The sequence below is a fragment of the Prinia subflava genome, chromosome 2 (assembly GCF_021018805.1).
Source record: "Prinia subflava isolate CZ2003 ecotype Zambia chromosome 2, Cam_Psub_1.2, whole genome shotgun sequence".
Classification (NCBI taxonomy): Eukaryota; Metazoa; Chordata; class Aves; order Passeriformes; family Cisticolidae; genus Prinia; species Prinia subflava.
In genome coordinates this window covers 49,193,514-49,208,490 of record NC_086248.1, presented here as the reverse complement: position 1 = coordinate 49,208,490, position 14,977 = coordinate 49,193,514, and the positions used below count along the sequence as shown (strand labels likewise).

The 14,977-nt window shown below is 41.8% G+C and overlaps 1 long non-coding RNA gene across 2 annotated transcripts; it reads left to right on the top strand.

The window, feature by feature from the left end:
* Positions 1–3,162: 3,162 nt before the first annotated feature.
* Positions 3,163–11,800, top strand: LOC134546777 (uncharacterized). 2 transcript variants are annotated; one of them, XR_010079259.1, is made up of 3 exons: positions 3,163–3,497; positions 3,791–3,888; positions 11,473–11,800. It is a non-coding gene; the product is annotated as an uncharacterized LOC134546777 (long non-coding RNA). The 2 variants fall into 2 exon arrangements; XR_010079258.1 differs by lacking the exon at positions 11,473–11,800 and adding an exon at positions 5,046–6,875.
* Positions 11,801–14,977: the final 3,177 nt, after the last annotated feature.

Below are 14,977 nucleotides of genomic sequence, written 5' to 3'. Positions count from 1 at the left end.
AACCTTTTGTATTTTGACGCCCACACACAGCACTTCTGGCCTACAAAATAAGGTAAGAATGGAAAATAGCTCATTCTAAACTTCAGTCATGTTTAATGCTAAAAATAAAACTTGTAGACAACCTTATAATTCTTATAAATAATGATTCTAGGGTCCAGAGCAATAAATTTGAAAACTGTAGTTTATGATAATGTATTCTGCAGTGACAGTAGAAAAATAGGTCATCATTTTGAAAAGGAGAGAAGCTATCTGTCATGTTGAACACACTAACAGGAAATCTGAAGTAGTTTCGGAGACAGTTAGTCCAAGATATTGCTCTTCTGACCCCCGTGTCCCCCAGCACAACACGTGAGTGAAGAGTCTGTGGTCTTCACTGTGCAGGCAGAGTTACTGCATGTGTCCCTCTCAAGGTTTGTTATATCTAGTGTTAAGAATCTGTCTATCTGTATGTCTGTATCACAGGTTATCAATCTGGGTGTCATTAAGCAAACCACATAGATTTTACAGTAAAAATAAAAAGGCAAAAAAAGGAGAAAAAAATCAAACAAAAGAAATATGCTTCAACAACAGGAGTAACTGTCCTTAGCTGTATGAAAGGCATGGTCAGCTGCAGGTTTCTGCAAAGTACAAGCTATCACAGAACAGTAATTCATGTTTTATCTTACTCACTTAAACACAGTTGCTCCCATGGGTCTAATCTGCCACTTTTTTGGGCATGTAATTAACACTTCAGTGACTGGACTTCAACAAAAACCTGTGGATTACAGGGAAAAGTACATTCAATCCGTACCTCTCTCCAAGCACTAGGTGAAGATGGCCAAGTGTCTGGCAGAATCTGGTTTTACCTTTGTTTTCAAATCTCAGGAACGCATTTATCTCTGCAGGTTTAAGGAGTGAGAGGAGGTTCAGCTCCAACTAGGGCAGGATGCTGAGTCTGTGCTTTAATAAATATTTGACACAAATCTTTTTCCAGCCAGACAAAAGCAAAGTTTTCTTTACCTAATTTGCTTTCCAAGTTTTCCGTGTCTGATTCAATGTAGTCTGATCTTTTTTCTTTGCTAATTGATGTATATGTCTTGTCCATTTTATCATTAATTTACAAGAAGAATTCACTAAATCTCATTTTATTATACTTGTGTTTTACTTTTTTCCCCTTCCATGCCCCTTTTCAGCAGGCAAAATCATCCTCAGACTTTTCTCTGTTTTCAGCCTTGTTTATCATCTTTACTCAGTGCTCCTGAAAGTGCACTGCTTATTCAGTATCTCAGGAATAGTCTGCTTCTGCACTGATCTCTGCATAAACTCACAGTAATTGCCTCCAGCAGCAAATTTAAGAAGTTTGCTGAAAATCTTGAACTTCAACACTAATTTTGAAATAAAAATGCTAGTAGCAAAGACAAGTAATAACCATTTGTTACAAAAGTAAGTAAACTGATTGTCTTTAGCTGACTTTGCATCAAATAGATGCCTATAAAAGGTCCAATAATAAATGTGCATCATAAAAACTGTTCTTTAAACATGGAAAAGGACACTTCTGAGCAAAACTGAAGGGCCTCTGCTCACCATCACTGAATATCTAAAGGCTGATTGTCTCAGTCAGTACTTGTGACTTTCCTTGTGTGCAGCCTTGAGCAAAGAGCACTTCCAGAGGACAGTTCACTGCCCTAGTCCCAGATGTTTATTTTCTGCAGCAGCAGTGTCTGCACTCCTCCTTGAAAAGACATGGCTGATATCTGTTTCGTTCATTCCATTTGCTCCCTCTGTGTAAAGATACGTATTAAGAGTCCAAAGATAGTCTCACAAAGCTCGCCTAGGGGGAATTCCAATCAAGTTTCTAGAGGTGATATTGCTGAGAAGAGAAGCCCATCATACAGTGGGATTGTGCTATGCCTGAGTCATGCTCTTGGTTAACCCTGGGGATATTGGTGGATGAAAGGCTGAACATGACCTGGCAATATGCACTCATATTTCCTCCAAGAGGGAAAACAGGCAGGGGCACTGGGTCTTTTATAATGGGAAAACCCAAAGGAGGAAGGAATTGGAGGAATGAAATCCCTGAGAACTGACACATCTGAGACTTCTTTGTCCTCTTGGTCTAGCAGTGGGAAGGAAACAGGATTTAATAAGTCTGGGAATTTCCTAACCCCAGGTAGTAAAAACAGCCTATTTGGCATCATGGATTTATAGATAGATAGATAGTATTTTTCACAGTTGCAAAATGGACATTGTGAGATTTCAAACTTCTAAGTATCTGGGCTTCAGATATTCTACAGGAGCAGAATTCACTCCAATTTTTATTAGTTCAGCTTTACTCAGATCTATTTAAAAGTTAAGTTATAGAAATTTTTCTTTACATGTTATAGAATAGTACATGAATATCGTAACTGTAGCATAAAAATAAATATTTACTACTTTACATCAACATCATCTCAGTTAGATTGGGAGTGTGTATACTTAAGTATGGAACTGGGCAGCTGAGACTGGATATAAAAATCCATCTGGTTTGGAGGAAGTTGTTATCAATGCCCAAAGAGCTTAACAGAGAATTACCTCATATTTTTCTTTCAAAAGCTATGCTAGACTGCTCTAGGGTGGACCTGAAGAGAGAAAGCTGCTAATAATTTTCCTTTCAACTGTTTTCTCATGGCTATCTTCTGGTCTGACTAATAGGACCCCCAGGGATTTTGGTGTTACTGCATGGATTTCCCACACAATGTATGGTACGGGTTTGAGTTTTTCCAGAACGCAGATGGCTTTAGTTGCTAATCTCTGCAAATTCCTGCTGACCTCTTGTACGTGCATGGTTCTGTCCCGAGGAGGTGGTTCAATCTGCCTCAGCTGTCATTCCTCTTGCAGCACTTGGAAAATGTTTTAAGCCGTTCTGGAAATTGACTTTTAGTGGTGTGCTCAGTCTCAAGAGAATAAGAATCTCCTCCTTGTTTTCTAGTGTTTTCTCCAGGGAATGCAAATTCTGGCCAGTAAGAATATTAAAGATTATGAGGGGAGGTGATGTAGGGCAAAAATTACTTCAGAAAATGTCTAGTTCCTACTTTGTTTCTCTCAAAAATATATGATACTTTTTCATTTATCTTTTACCATAGACTTAAATTCACTGTTTCTGTACCATTTGTAGACACGCTTTTGGGGAGAAAGGGGAGGGAATGTACTTCCTTTTCTTACAAGAAGGTATTTTAGGCCTCTTGCTACAAAATTATTATTCAGATAGCTCCCCAGGAGCAACGTCTATCTTCCCCTATTCCCCAGGCAGAGACAACCTTTTCCTATCTCACATGGGAGACTCTTGAGCTCCATCTTCTGGAAAACGTGGGACAAACTTGTTTTCCGAGCTGGTGCCCGTGCAAGCTGGGTGCGTTTGGTGCAGCGGCCAGCGGGGCAGGTGAGCCAGGTCCCACCCAAGGCAAACATCCCCTTGCTCCTCCTTCCCCCGCGCTCCCGAAGGAGAACCGAAGCTTTTGCAAGACCCTCGGAAAATACAGGTACAGTTCCAAGGCAGGTAGCACCCAGCAGATCTCAAAGGGCAAAGAGCCTTTGTGATTATTTTGATATTAACAATTGTGTCATGGCTGGGTGGAATTGGCCTTGCACACACATTATGCTCAGTTTGAACGTCGGCATGAACAGGTTTTACCGAGGCAAATGTGAGCATACATAAATACCTTTAATGGCGTTTTTCAGCCTGCTGAATGCTTCCTGTGTTTTGGCTTCATTGAAGTACAGGTGATTTAAGCATTCCTGGCTGGCACTGACAGGCTGTTTCTCTTTGTTACAGGAGAGGCTGAATCAACACTTCCCATTATGCTCTCGCCTTGATCTCCCTTACTTAGCAACCCGACTTTTTGTGCTGATTTCAAAGCCACAACATCAATTGTAAGAGTTTCCCTTTGTTTCTTCTGGACTGCTTCTCCCAGGCCAAAGTGAAAGCAGCCTCCCCCCAACCCTGCCCTGAAATCCCACACAGAGGAGGAATTCGGGCTGAAGTGCTGCCAGGAGCTTTGCCACAGCCTGCTCCCTCAGGGACTGCTGCACCACCATCCCTGAGCCAGAGGGAAGGAGGGCGATCCTGAACGGGCTTTGGTGCCAGCTGGTTAAAATTGCTTTTGCTGGTGCTGTCCCAGAGAGGGATGTTGAGGCAGGACTCTCCTCATGCATGGGAGGGCCAAGGTGTGGAGTCAGCCCCCAGGGATCCTCAGGCATCCAACCATTTTTGCTCTGTGGCACTGGGTATTTAGGGGTCCTTTGCCCCACATGCACTCTGTAGGGCCACAGTTGAATTATTGCATGGGAACACAGCAGCAGTAGTGCAGGGAGCACAGGGCCTGATGGGGAACGAGAAGAACCAGGAGATTTAGTGAAAACTTCTTGTGCTCTTCAGCAACAAACTCAGTCCTCCCCCTGGGGCATGCCTGGAGAAATGCATTTTCATTGCTCTAGAAGTGCCCAGAGGCACCAAAACTTGAAAAAGGCACATCAAAAAGAAATGGTTATTGCCCAGAAGAACAAGATGAAAGCTGGATATGATATGGGCATCCTTAAGTGGAGAGAAGTTATGTCCTTAAAAAGGATAAACAGGGCTAGTTAAGACTATTTAGGAAACGGGAAAATTTTTATTTTAAATACTTGATTTTCATAGGAGATGGGTGGGATCAGGAGGGAAACAATGACATTAAAAGAAATATGTATCCAAAATTCCACTCAATCCAATAAAAATTTAGGTTACTCTTGATGTCATCCAATCCAATTTGCTATTCAAACCAGAGTCAGCTGCAAAGTTACATAGGGATCCCAAGGTTACCTGGGACATTGTTAAGTGAAGTGTAACAAATCCTCAGGGTTGCAGACACTGTACCCTGGGCCCTGTTTCCAGCGTGTGACCCACTCATTGAGACTTCTGTTTTCCCATTTCCCCTATATGTGGATGGAAAGTCCCTTGCTGCATCTTGTGACTGTTATCTCTGGTGCTATCCTGGTACATCTCTCTCTATGTTTCCTTCATGGCCCACTATTAATTCGTAACTTGGTTTCAGAGAGCACTCTTCATTCAGAGGAAAGCAGCGGAGGAGTCTCAGTGGCTGAATAACAACTGCAGTGTCATCTTCAAATGTTTTGTTCCCTTCACCTGATTCTGAAAAAAAAAGAAAAAAAAAGGAACCAAAACAAAACAAAGCAGTGCTTTCACTGCCTGAATGTCAGCAACAACAAAATTTCAGCTTACCATCAGCCTCAGATTAATTCAGTAATTTTTACTCTCAACAACACCATTACAATATTACATTGAAGGTAACTCCATTTCACTCACCAACCTGGGGAAACTAAAGCTCTTCTGATACAGAGTGCTGATACTAGAAAATGCTCTAGTATTGCCATGACCTGAACCCTTCATGGACCCACATGGCTTCCAGGAGAAAAAAGGGTGCCACTGGGTCCCCCTGGTTATCATGCATTTCATTCTGAATAGGTGCCCACTATATTTATATGGGGTGTGTTAGTTTGATTTAATGTGATCAAGCTTTCTTGGGACAGAAATAGAAGAGAAATATCTGGAGTTGTGTCTGAAGTCTAAAATGAAGTGAGGCTTTTGTGAAGAGTCCATTGACTGCATGGATATAGAAATCCTATACTGAACAAGTGTTGGATGCCTACAAAAGGATGAACCCTTTCTGACAAAAAAATCTCTGCATTGCAAATGTCACAAGATTTTCCTCTCAAAAAAGGGAAGGAAAAGAGAAAAAGGAAGTGGGTTTTTACAAATGCTGTCATAATTTGAGGGTACTTCTGTGAATTTATTGGAAAATCTAGGCCCTTACAAGACAGGGAAGATAAAGTTTGAGAATTGAAATATAAAATACATTTTCTCTTTTCAGTCAACAAAATGCAAGGAGTAAATTTTCTTTCCTCTGAATTTTTGGCAATTCCCCCAAATTTGGAGCCCTTAAGGTGATCAATATCTGCACAAACTCTTCTTGGTCCCCCAAGATTTCTTCTAGGGCTTCCCTTCCCACAGAACAAGCTGCGAGTGCCTGGACAGGGGAATGTGGCTCAGTGCTGGAGAGAATGGCATCCTTTCTAGAGATGCTCCAACAAGGGCTCTTGTGTCCTGCTTCATGGTGTCTTGTCTTTTTGGGCTCTTAGTGTTGGCTGAGTGTCGCAGTGTGTGACTCTCTTCAGTCCCAGGGCACACAGCGGCCAGGGGTGCGACACCTTCCCCCCTGGGGAGCTCTCACCTCCCCACCCAGGGACTCCGATGTTCTTGGCAGTGTCTGTTTCGGAAGCAGAGATGGAGTGGAGGTGAGACGGGTCTTGGGGTGAACTGAAGAGGTTTATTAAGGAGATGAGCAACTAAAAGACAACACCCCAAGAAGCCCCGAGCAGGGCTCGGGCAGTGGGTTTTATACAACAGGCTTAGGGGAGGGGTAAAGGGAGAGGTAAATTTGAAGCAACCAATTAGGGTCTGTATCTAGGGTGTTGCATCCGCGGGTAAAACTAACAGAAACCAATCCAGGATGTGTGGGATGGGTTTACACAAGGCGGGAAAGATAATAGACAGATAACTGAAAGTCACATAACATAACAGGTGCACGCATAACTTAAAGCAACTGAAGGAGACAAAGGAATACTAATGAGGGGGATAGGGGTACATGGAACTACATTAAGGGCACATAAAGAAGGAAAATGGGGTATGCAAAACTGAGTTATTACAACAAATATGAAATCATAATAAACTAAAAATAATGCACCGCCACAGCTAAGATGTGTGCAACCCTGGCATGTGGTATGGCCTGTGAGCGCAACACACCACAAATATTATTAACAAAATGTTCTTCTAGTCCCAGCACCAGCAGGACAATGGGACAAGTGAAGTCCTGGGCAAAACCTTGATTGAAGGAAGTGATGAGAGCACTCTTCCCCTCTCGGAAGGTACCCAGCTGAGGGTGCAGCCCTCCACCCTACATGCACCTGCACAACAAGATCCATTACATGACGAGGCCATGAAATTATTCAGAGGGCTGAAACAACTTTTCTGTGAAGATGGGCTGGGAGAGCTGGGGTTGTTCAGCCTGGAGAAGAGAAGGCTCTGTGGAGATCTCAGAGCAGTCTTCCAGTACCTAAAGAGGCTACAAGAGAGCTGGAGAGGGACTTTTTACAAAGGCATGTGATAGGATAAGGGGCAATGGCTTTAAACTGAAAGAGAGTAGGTTTATATTAGATATTAGGAAGAAATGTGAAGATGGTGAGGCACTGGAACAAGTTGTCCAGAGAAGTTGTGGATGCCCATCCCCAGAAATGTTCAAGGATGAGTTTTGAGCAACCGGGTCTAGTTGAAGTTGTCTCTGCCATCACAGGGGGTTTGGGCTGGGATGACCTTTAAAAGTCCCTTCCACCCCAAATTCTGTGATTTTCTGATTAGATTCCTTTATCAAAATAATACAGTCTCCCAAATAAAATATAAGTTTTCTTTTGCCTTCTAAAAGGCACAGTATTGCTCAAGAGCTCAGGGAATGCTAAGAGATTAAAAGTGTCTGGAAGTAGAGCTGAGAAGAGCAGCCAGTGGAGGGTGAAAGGGAGAGGAAGAAAAGCATTGCGGCCTTGGGGTGAGATGGGATGGCCTCAGAAGAAACCAGCCCTGCAGGAGCAGTGGGGCCAGGGGCTGGAAACGTGGGAAGAGGGAGGTTGTCTTCTGTGGCCTGCCCTGAGGGAATCACGGTTCCTGCACTCCCCACTGTGGGGGGATGGCCTCAGGTGTGGCGGGCAGCCTGGGGAGCACCTGCTCCTCCAAGGAACTGCCTCTCCTACAGGAACTCTGGGTTCTCAATGGAAACCAGAGCAACTTTCACCTCTCTGTGCTGTGTTTCCCATGCCACCCACAGTCTACAAAGTATTGCAGGCCCTGCCCTCTCTCCCTGCACAGAAGATAAGACAAAAGCCACAGCTAAGAGTGCTGCTGGCATTATCCTTCCCACGACAGTTTTCCCTCTTCAGCTAAAAAGTGGTGTCTGCTGATGGTCCGGGCATCCCTATCCAAGGCTTCCCTCCTCACCACATCACATAGTGTTTCAGATGTGTCAGGCAGGAAATGTGCTGTTTGCTGCAGTAAAGCAGCCAGGAATATGGATTTTTTTTCTAGCCCTTTGAGGTGGATTTAATTAATTTCCAATACTTTCTCACAGCAGAGGCAGGATTGCTTCCCTTGCAGTTGCAGAGGTTTTCTGCCTGTGTGGCCTTGATCACTTCTAAACTCAAGCACCTTGGCAAGGAAAAGGTGAAGAACACATTTTCTTCTCACCACAGCATAAATCAGTAGATTTATGTGGTTGCTTTTCCAGAAGCCAATATATTCAAAATAAAAGAGGTTTCTAAAATTTAAAACGTTAGAAATGAAGGCTCCTTGCCTTTTCATTTCTAATGCACAGAAATGTTCTCCATCAGTGATGAATAACACTGAAGTTTCAGCCAGTGGCTTAGGTAAAATTTCTTCACCAAATCATAGCTGTTGTAAACACTCTAACTTAACCTTGAGTCAGAAATCTGGAGGGTCAGGAACTATAAAAACAAAACATCTAGACAGGAATTAATTATTTTTATAAGACCACAAATATATCTCTCCCCATATTTTTTTTTAAATAAGTTAAAGAAAAAAGTGAAAAAACTGCAAAGTAAAGAAGATTCCTTTTTGCACTCTCTGTGCCTGGCCTGGAAGTGCCCTGGGAAGTGCACTGCAGCAGTGGTGGCATCCCCTAACACGTGTTTCTTTCAGCTGTGTACAAGCTCTCTTCCTGACTTCAGCACGCTGTTTCTCAAAGGCAGTTTCTTTTTTGCCTACTCATCTCTTTCAATCTCTGTCTTTGTTTGCTTTACCTATATTTTTCTCCTTTCTGCTTTGCTAGTTTTTGCAGTAAATTAGTGTCCATGCTTTCCAGTACATATATCATTTCAAAAAGAGAAATTTTCAATCCATTGAATATATCTTAAATCTACTTGAAAAGCATCGTGCCTCACTTGAAATCCCATTTTTGTGACATTCAGAGCAACATCAGCAGTTTCAGCAACAATCCTTTTAATTACTTTTTCTTTGATTAAGATAAATTTATTTCCCAGAGTTATGTGCTTGCACAAAAATACAAAGTACAGAAAATCCTAAATCAACAAAATGACACCAGTTTTGAAAATCACCCTGCCTGCAAATATTTATCACTTGAACATCTGTCAGGGCTGTATGTCCTAGAAACATTTATACTAAGTTCTTTCTTAATGCAGATGGAAGGAGAGGTGAAGGATGGAGCTTAGAGGCAAAATTGCACAGCATAAGAAACACAATGTAATCAAGTATCCAAAGTACATGGATATTCATTTTGTCTCCTGCTCTTCCATAAATTATGTTCAAGGTTTCCTCTGTTGTTCGTTTGATTTTTTAAAATTTCTTTCCTCTGTTGCCTCAGTTCAAGAGGTTCAAGTGAAAAGAGATGCTGCTAAATTTCTGAACATAATTTCAAATAAAAATAAAATGGATTTTTTTTTCCCAGTGGAGTCCAGATACCAGCCAAACTCAATATTACTTTTTATATGAAAAATTCCACACAAAAATTCCACAATAATTCAAGAACGTGTCTGCATACCTGGGAAGCAGTTGTTGAAGGAGCCAGTCTGCATCAGCTCACCCCAAAGGATCCAGCTGTTATCCAGCTGACACCCATCTCTTGTGGTGCAAACTTTAACTCCAGTCCCTATGGTGAAAATAACAACTGACTGAAGAGCTTTCAGCTCATGTTGTAAATGCAGTGTGCTCTCAACAAACATCTTGAAAAGAAGGCATTACCCCAATGTTTAGTCACTGAGAATAGGATTGTCCTAATTGAACAAAATACTCAAAGGGTCTTCAGGATGTTACCAACTCTTCAAGCTACAGCTTGAGATGCTTTTCTGGCCCTTGGGGGCAGAGCATGTCAGTCAAATGTTTAGCACGCTTAAGGAGATTTCTAGGTTTGCTGGCCATAGGAACCTAAGAACGGCACTGCTGGGTCAAACCCAAAGTCACTCAGTAAGTTGACAGGCAATGGTCTGCAGCAGGTGACTAGGGAAGACCTGTGTGAAAGCATATGTACCTTCCAGCCTCTGCTTGTATTCAACACCTGAGTTAGAGGTGGTTTTTTTACATTTCTTTGAATTTTTGTTCAGAAGTTGAAGGCAGGTTTTAAATTTCTCAATGACCTCAGGCCAGGCAAGGAAGAGCAAGTCCCTGAATGGCCAAGCTGAGGCACAGCAAGGTGAACAGAACTGCCTCTCCCAAAACGCAGTGTGACTCAGAGGCAAAATGAGACTAAGAAACTGCTGTGCTCTGCCACAGTAAGCATGCCCAGCTAGAGAACGTGAAAAAAGAAAGAGCATCTTCTATTGGCATTGAGTGCCAGTAGTGTTATTTTCCAAAAGCATGCTTTTGAAAGATAAAAGCCACTTTGGACTAGGGTTTTTTCCAGTATGAAGTGGGAGCACATGGCCTGTTTTCCCAGCTCTTTTTTTTTTTTTTTTTTTTTTTTTTTTTTTTTGGTAGGACAAGTAGCTGAGACTTTCTAACACTGTATACAACAGGGATACACCAAACAACAGTCTCCATCCTCCTTTATACCCACAGCAGCCCTTTGATTTTATCAGTGCTGATTTATAATGTTAGAAATTCTAGTGCTGAACCCAGGAATGTCAGACATTTCCCAAGACTCCTTACAGACCCAGCACATTCTCCATAGCTTTGAAATCTGCTACACTGGGCAGTCTTTTATTTTTTCCCTATATTTTACTATTGCAACCCTTTGTTGACCAAAAGTGCACAATAGGAGATCTTGGCTGAGTACTAAACCACAGGACCTGTAGCAACAGGACCCAAAGCTGGTGGCTCCTTGGAGATTTTGCTATTGCTCTGGGCTATATATAGAAAGGCAATGTGTTAAGGACAGCCAAGGCTCCACACAGATTTTTCAAAAATGGTCAGTAATGTTTGCTGTTCCAAAATACCTGAGTTTCTGGAAGAAGATGCTCAGTGCTTCTTAAAAACTCATATTTATTTCAGGCTGTGTCTCTGAGAGCATGAATGGGTCTTAGAAGTTAATTTCTTGCAAGCAAGTGTTTTTTGGATGCCAACTCAGCATTGTGCAAAATATAAGAAATAGCATTATGTTCTAACCATGGAAAAAACTTCCCTTTTAGTTTTTTTCTTCCATTTTATTTATTCATGGGAGTGGGGATGGAACGTATTAGGTCTGCAGCTTCTCTCAGCCAGAAATTTTTTATTCTTTTGTAATTTAAATTTCTCTCTTATCTCTAAACTTAACACCTTGCTGTACCCATTCCCACTCACAATTGTTTGTTGATAAAAAAATGCATTACTGAGCAATTTGCTTTGAACCTACTCCTTCTTTTTTCCCTTTTAAGTATCACTAACTTTCATTTTTTGCATGTTTGCAGATTCTGCAGCATAAGATGCCCTCCTGTTGCCCTTCTTTCTGATGTTAAGAAATTCGCTCCATCCCTTTGCAAGTGACTTTCTTCTATCAGCCTGCAAACAACAAAAGAGGCTTTAAGGATGAAAGGAAGAGGAAACCAGATTCACTTTTTAATAGTCTGGGGACTGGACACTATCCCCTAGAACAGTGGAGTTTGACTGCAAAAGCCTGGAGATGATTGAATTAAGCTCGCACATGTAATGTTACGTTCCCACAGGACAGCCCCAGCCCCAGGACTTTCATCATGGGTCTTTTGTTAAAAAGTTATATAAAAAAATTCCCAAACATGATCTGGAATCAATATGATATTATTCTTTCCTTTTCCTGCTTTTCACTTTGCTGCTTTCAGTCTGACAATACCATAACCTTCACAGTCACCTCTGCAGAGATCCTGCTCCCTCTGGAGCAGCAGTGGATGCTCTGCAGCCGTTTGCTTCTTCCCCAAAGTCAGATAACAAAAGTTATGTGAACATTTGTACCTTCTGGTTTATGCTTGTTCTAGCTGGTTTATGCATTTTTTCCCCGAAATCTGCAGAAATTTGTGCCTAGAAATGGTACAGATTTAAACCAAAGAATTTAGTTTTCTCACCCTGTTATAGCTATGTTCACATTAACTATTCAGCATTAGAACTTTTTTCTACACAAATGTCTTTTTCTGAAAAAGCTGGAGATTTGCTTAACATATGATGTACTCTAACAATTCAAAGTAATTTTCTGAAAAAATCCCAATTGCACAACAATTCACTCTTTGACACTTCAGAGATAATCTTAGATGGATAATCAACTCTATTAATTAAAACTATGTTATCACACTGTTTAGGAATATTGTAGTTCTACTTCAATAAAAGTACAACCTTTTTTCATCTGGAGAACTAGGCTAGGCCACTGAAAATACACATATATTTTTTGGGAAATATTGTTCTAAACGTGCCAAAGCAGCAGTATTTATTCAGTATTTGTATACTGTGAAAATCGAAGGTGCAGGATGATCATGCTGCAGTATTCATTTCCTGCATAAAAATAAACTGCGCACTACAGATTGGAGAGATTAGATGACATTTAATTGATTCTCAATTCAAGAGGTGTAATGATCAAGATAAGCTGACACAATGCCCTGAAGAATAAGACTGTAAACAATTTAAGGTCAAAATAATGTTATGATCGGTCGCTTGTGGGCCTGTTGACAGATAATATGTTCTGGCCGTGGAGATTTGAGTTATCTGAGCCATCTCTTTTACAACCATAATAAAAATGAGTAAGAGTAGGTTATGTCTCCCATTCACTGATTTAATGTCAAAGCTGATGCTATCTGGTGGTGGATGTCTTACTGTAAAAGTCCTGGTGACCTATATTTTCTAGTTGTTAGTTGCTTACAAAACAGTAATTGAAGGGGAATTGTTTCTTCCACATTGGACAGCAAAATGCTGGGGACTTGAAGAGGAGATGTTCTCCTTGGGTCAAAGCAAGAGCTGATCCTTTTGACATACAGTAAGACTGGGTCTACCCATGCCAGTTTCCCAGATATGCCCTTATTTTTTCTTCTGGATACTTTGTCCCAGCAGAATCTGGGCACTCCTACCATCTGCCTAGTCTTTTTGGACCTGTGACCTTCACCCTAGAGCCACTGCACAGTAATTCAAACCAGGTGCTGTCCCTAGGTGATGGAAACAGGTTCCATGAAACATGGAATCACAATGATTTGCTGTGCCTGTGCCTGCAAGCTGCATTAAGCCTTGGGCTGGCAGGCAGGGTTGCACTTCTGGTCAGTGCAGAAACCATGGGCACAAAGTGACAGCACTGCTACTTCCTGGGAATGCAGGGCTTGTACTTCCCCAGGCACACCGTGTGCTTTTAGATATGCAGGGACAAAGGTGGCAGCCAGAGCCCATCAAGCAGTTTATGTTGCCCTGCTAGTACTGTGGATGTAGGGTGAGGAAATGGGATTCCAGCTCAAAAACATGACTACTCTTTTTCACATTTCTCCAACAAAAATAGATATAATACCTGTACACACACTGATACCAATTCTTCAGATGATGAAAAATGCAAACAACTATCAAGCAGACCCATTCCTATTCATTGTACCAGGGTTTGGAATCAGATGTGCAACAGGTTTAGGTACCTAAAGATGCAGGAGGCTGTTATTGAAAGCAATAGGAACCGACAACACAGTGATTTGGAATTGTGATTGGAATGGGCATAGCTGCATTGGCAAGCTCTAAAAGCTAGAAAAGATGGATTAACCTGGCCCACACACCAAAAACGATACCACAGTGAGCCATAGGGGTTGTGACGGTTCAGACAGATTTTGGCAGAGTGTTTGAAGTGAGAGAGCTTTGCCTAAATAGCATTTACACCTTCCCAAAACCACCTGTTTTAGCTGCATACTGCAAGGGGAAGAAAAAAAATCTCCTGAAATGTCCAAAACATAAAGCCATTTCCAGGGCTTTATAAGATGCAATAACAAAATCAACTCATGATATCATGTAAAGAAATGTCTGAGATAAACCAATGCCTTTAAACAACCTGTCTGGGGTTTGGGAGCTCTGCTTATTTTGAAACATGGTACATCCTCAGATCTGAATCCTATGAGAAAGAGTTAATTTTATTAATAAAATGCAAGTGACCCTGAGATTTGTATGCCCTCTTTTTTCCTATACCTATCTTTCCAGTTTAACACAGCTATTACAGTAATGTATTGGTGGCTTGCCAAGGGCTACAAACACCGTGTACAAGGAGCTTTTTAAAAGCTTGCAGTTATTTTTCAGAGCTTTCTTGTGTTGCCATCCTTATATACAACTCTAACCTCACAGGTTTATAGCACAGCAGAGGAAATAGCAAGTGCTGGGAAGTGGAGTGCCTTAAGAGCTGAAAGCATTGCCTCTGCTTTATGACTGGAATTCCAGCTTTGCTGTCTGCTTCCACAGATGTCTACAATTACTTTTAGCAAGGCTCTAGGAGGTGTTTCACTGATTATCTTGCCCCTCACTTCAAGAAGAAAAGAAGCACTTTTGGTGCTGGGGCATCCAAAGTGGGACAATGAAGCTGGTAAAGGGTCTAGAGTATAAATCATATGAGGAGCTATTGGGGAAGCTGGGGTTGTTTAGCCTGGAGGAAAGGAGGCCCAGAGGAGGCCTTGTAGCTCTCTAAAACTACCTGAAAGGAGGTTGTAGCAAGGTGTGGTTCAGCCTCTTCTACCAGACAATTAGTGACAGGACAAGAGGAAATGGCCTCAAGCTGCACCAGGGAGGTTCAGATTCAACACTACAAACAATCTTTTCACAGAAAGCATTGTCAAGAATTGGAACAGGCTTCCCAGGGAACTGGAGGAGTCACAATCCCTGGAAACATTAAAGAAATGACTGGACACAGCACTTAGTGCTTTGGTTTAGTTGGCACGGTGGTGTTTGGTCAAAGGCTGCACTTGACAATCTTGAAGGTCTTTTCCAACCTTAGATATTATGTGC